This window comes from Salvelinus sp. IW2-2015, unplaced genomic scaffold, assembly GCF_002910315.2.
Source record: "Salvelinus sp. IW2-2015 unplaced genomic scaffold, ASM291031v2 Un_scaffold2094, whole genome shotgun sequence".
Lineage (NCBI taxonomy): Eukaryota > Metazoa > Chordata > Actinopteri > Salmoniformes > Salmonidae > Salvelinus > Salvelinus sp. IW2-2015.
The window spans coordinates 34,279-39,501 of NW_019943433.1; the positions used below are offsets into that span (position 1 = coordinate 34,279).

At 42.2% G+C, this 5,223-nt stretch overlaps 1 pseudogene; it reads right to left on the minus strand.

Moving 5' to 3' along the window:
- LOC139024978 (leucine-rich repeats and immunoglobulin-like domains protein 1) overlaps positions 1–1,019 on the minus strand; it is a 3,254-nt pseudogene extending 2,235 nt beyond the window's left edge.
- Positions 1,020–5,223: the final 4,204 nt, after the last annotated feature.

A 5,223-nucleotide genomic window follows, 5' to 3' on the forward strand; every position in this document is an offset into this window, starting at 1 on the left:
AATGACGGTGAGCTGGTAATAACCCAGGTCTAGCCTCTTGCAGAGCCACAAGGTGGAGGAATGACGGTGAGCTGGTAATAACCCAGGTCTAGCCTCTTGCAGAGCCACAAGGTGGAGGAATGACGGTGAGCTGGTAATAACCCAGGTCTAGCTCCTGCAGAGCCACAAGGTGGAGGAATGATGGTGAGCTGGTAATAACCCAGGCCTATCCTCTTGCAGAGCCACAAGGTGGAGGAATGATGGTGAGCTGGTAATAACCCAGGTCTAGCCTCTTGCAGAGCCACAAGGTGGAGGAATGATGGTGAGCTGGTTATAACCCAGGTCTAGCCTCTTGCAGAGCCACAAGGTGAGGAATGATGGTGAGCTGGTTATAACCCAGGCTAGCCTCTTGCAGAGCCACAAGGTGGAGGAATGATGGTGAGCTGGTTATAACCCAGGTCCTAGCCTCTTGCAGAGCCACAGGTGGAGGAATGATGGTGAGCTGGTAATAACCCAGGTCTAGCCTCTTGCAGAGCCACAAGGTGGAGGAATGATGGTGAGCTGGTTATAACCCAGGTCTAGCCTCTTGCAGAGCCACAAGGTGGAGGAATGATGGTGAGCTGGTAATAACCCAGGTCTAGCCTCTTGCAGAGCCACAAGGTGGAGGAAAACTCCATCTTCAACATGAGAGATTACGTTACTGGACATGTTCAAGAAATTTGAGGACCGATAGATCTTTAAAGTCAAAACTCTTTGATCTTTGAAATTGTATGAATAAAAACAATTCTAAAGATCTGACTATTGATGGAATGTATGGTTAGGAGGTTCCTGTTGTTACAGAGTACTGTCATGTTAACAGTATACTGAGTACTGTCATGTTAATAGTTTATTCTGCAATGTTTCAGGAAGTATCCCTTTACTGGATCAGCAAGGATCCAGACATTCAGCAGAAAGCAGAAACAGACAGCAAAAAATAAAAAAGACTCACTTTCCCTTCCTGGTGTGGTCGTCGTGAGTTTCAGTGTGAGTATCTTCCTCATTAAGGCTAATGTACAACACACACTGGAGACTGGTGAGGTTCCACTCAAGATAAAAAAAGAAAAAGAGATGTCTTCAATGTATTCTTCAGATCGAAACTGACAATAAAAAAATAGACAGATACTTGAAGGTGTTTGAAAGACCTTGAAAACTATTCCCCATCTTGATTTTATTTTTTTTACTGATAATACAATTTTTTTTTAACTTATCTTACTTACTTAACTTATTTTCGTCAAGTTGTTTTTCTTTCAGTGTTAAAAGAGTTTCCAATAGACAGTATCAAAAAGCAAACATGCAACATTTGAACTACCTCATTTACCTTACAAAACATTTGCTGTATCATGGTAGACAATGTGTTTACACAGGCGGCCCAATTCTGAAATTATGCCCAATTATGGGCAAAAAAGCTGATCTGATTGGTCAAAAGACCAATTAGTGAAAATATCAGAATTGGGCTGCCTGTGTAAACACAGCCTAAAACTTAATGCTAACATATCAGCAAACTTGAGAGAAAAATAACACTATTGAATTAGGCAGAGGTAGGCAGAGGTAGGCAGAGGTAGGCAGAGGTAGACAGAGGTAGACAGAGGTAGGCAGAGGTAGGCAGAGGTAGACAGAGGTAGACAGAGGTAGACAGAGGTAGACAGAGGTAGGCAGAGGTAGGCAGAGGTAGGCAGAGGTAGGCAGAGGTAGGCAGAGGTAGGCAGAGGTAGGCAGAGGTAGGCAGAGGTAGGCAGAGGTGGACAGAGGTGGACAGAGGTGACAGAGGTGGACAGAGGTGGACAGAGGTAGGCAGAGGTAGGCAGAGGTAAATGTAAATGTTGGTAAAAGCAATATTCTCGAAAAGAGATAACATCGTCGGACAAAGACACTACATCACACAGGAGATAGGCAAGTATACCTGTCACAATTTTACCTGTCATAATTTTACCTGTCACAATTTTACCTGTCACAATTATATCTGTTACAATTATACCTGTTACAATTATACCTGTTACAATTATACCCTGTCACAATTTATATCTGTTACAATTATACCTGTTACAATTATGCCTTTAAATTATACCTGTTCACAATTATACTGTCACATTATATCTGTACAATTATACCTGTTACAATATTTTATACCTGTTACAATTATACCTGTTACAATTATACCTGTTACAATAACTGTTACAATTATATGTTACAGTTATACCTGTTACAATTATACTGTCCAAATTATATCTGTTACAATTATACTGTTACAATTATAACCTTGTTACACAATTTTATACCTGTTACAATTATACCTGTCACAATTATATCTGTTACAATTTATACTCTGTTACAATTATACCTGTTTACAATTATACCTGTCACATTTTACCCTGTCACAATTATATCTGTTACAATTATACCTGTTACAATTATACCTGTTACAATTTTACCTGTTACAATTATACCTGTCACAATTTTACCTGTCACAATTATATCTGTTACAATTATACCTGTTACAATTTTACCTGTTACAATTATACCTGCCACAATTATAAGCCAGATTCAAAATCTCAGAGACAGTAATATTATTTTATAAAACAAAGATTTATTATAAAAACAAGATAATACTACAGTATAAAATGACAGATTATCAACTGATCAGCTAAGGAAGCAGTTGGCCAGGGGTAGTGGCAGGTAGCGTTCTCCTGGCATCCGCCAAACCCAGATTCGTCCGTCGGACTGCCAGATGGTGAAGTGTGATTCATCACTACAGAGAACGCGTTTCCACTGCTCCGGAGTCCAATGGCAACAAGCTTTACACCACTCCAGCCGACGCTTGGCATAGCACACGGTGATCTTAGGCTTGTGTACGGCTGCTCGGCGCCATGGAAACAAACAGTTCTTGTGCTGACGTTGCTTCTAGAGGCAGTTTGGAACTCGGTAGTGAGTGTTTCAACCCGAGTGCAGACCATTTTTATCACTTGGTGCTTCCGTTCTGTGAGCTTGTGTGGCCTACCACTTCGCAGCTGAGCCGTTGTTGCTCCTAGACGTTTCCACTTCACAATAACAGCACTTACAGTTGACCAGGGGAGCTATAGCAGGGCAGAAATTTGACGAACTGACTTGCTGTAAAGGTGGCATCCTATGACAGTGCCACATTGATAGTCACTGAGATCTTCAGTAAGGCCATTCTACTGTCAATGTTTGTCTATAGAGATTGCATGGCTGTGTGCTCGAATTTATACACCTGTCGGCAACGGGTGTGGCTGAAAATAGACAAATCCACTAATTTGAAGGGGTGTCCAAATACTTTTGTATATATAGTTTGCAAAACATGACATGTTCACCTGTTCTCTTTTAAAGAGAGAAGTYAATCACAACGGGGGGAGAATACACAATTTAACATGTCTATGATCATAGTTTGCATCAGTAGACTTTTTGCCTCCCAGCCCAGATCCTTAAGTAAAGGTTGTGTTGGKGTTAACAAGAATGTCCTCCTGATTCCATATGACTAGTCTGGATTCTGTCCGATAAGAGCAGGAGCGAGCCATTTGGCGGGCCCCTGCTGTCACGGTGCCATCCTGTCCTTGGTTAGAACGTTTATAAGTGGATGTTCTGCCRTTTAATGGCCCTCTGGAGTGTTATCTTGTAATCCGGAGTGTGCCGGGAAAGGGGGAGTGGCCGGGTCGCGCCAGGTCTTTTCATCTCTACCGTTGTCATGCCGATAGGCGAGTAGACGGTGTATCGGGTACGGGTCTGCCAACTGCCAGACACTTGGAATTGGCCTTGGTCTTTAGTCAGCGCGACGACCCTACAATCACAAATGGCACCCTATTCTTTGCCTAGTGTACTACTTAGGGTTGTGATCACTGTGGGCCCTGGTCAAAACTAGTGCACTACATAGGGAATACTGTAGGTTGCCATTTGGGAGGCCAAACAGCTAGTGTACACAGAAGAAAAACTGCACTAACTATAACCATGCAATATTACCTCCAATCCCTTGAGCCGTCTCTCCCCCCATATATCCTACAATGATGAAGCAGTAGGGACACACGCCTGGCATGGGGGGACTCTACACGGAGGCCTTCATTTAGATAAGTGCAGTCACTTACCTCAAAATATGCAAAACAGTGTAGGGGGCCAAGCAAGCATCCTTGACTCTCACTGGTCATTGTAAGGTGACAGAACACTGTTCATTTTAAGGTAACAGAACACTGTTCATTGTAAGGTGACAGAACAACGTTCATTGTAAGGTGACAGAACAACGTTCATTGTAAGGTGACAGAACAACGTTCATTGTAAGGTACAGAACAACGTTCATTGTAAGGTGACAGAACAACGTTCATTGTAAGGTGACAGAACAACGTTCATTGTAAGGTGACAGAACAACGTTCATTGTAAGGTGACAGACAACGTTCATTGTAAGGTGACAGAACAACGTTCATTGTAGGTGACAGAACAACGTTCATTTGTAAGGTGACAGAACAACGTTCATTCTAAGGTGACAGAACAACTGTCATTGTAAGGTGACAGAACACTGCTCATTGTAAGGTGACAGAACAACGTTCATTCTAAGGTGTAATGACAGAACAACGCTCATTGTAAGGTGACAGAACAACGTTCATTGTAAGGTGACAGAACAACGTTCATTGTAAGGTGACAGAACAACGTTCATTGTAAGGTGACAGAACAACGCTCATTGTAAGGTGACAGAACAACGTTCATTCTAAGGTGACAGAACACTGGTCATTGTAAGGTGACAGAACATGTCACAAGCAGAAATGATGTGAGCCTAGCAATGTTTCAGCCTGATTGTCCACTGAAGAGGTATTCTCCTCTGAGGTAAAAAACATATTACCACAGAGCTGTGATGGAAGGAGAAACATTCACTGAAGGTGATGGTTTCTCATGATGATTGTGAGTAAAAATACACAATATTTTTATACATATGTCATTTATCAGACGTTCTGTCAATATCTTTGTCATTTGTGCATATATCTTATGTACGGGTGGTCCCCGGAATCAACACACTATCCTGGCACTGCAAGAGCCTTTCTCTACCAACTGAGTTACAGAGGACCATGTCTACCAACTGAGTTACAGAGGACCATGTTCTACTAACTGAGTTTACAGAGGACCATGTTCTACTAACTGAGGTACAGAGACCATGTTCTACTAACTGAGGTACAGAGGACCATGTTCTACTAACTGAGCTACAGAGGACGC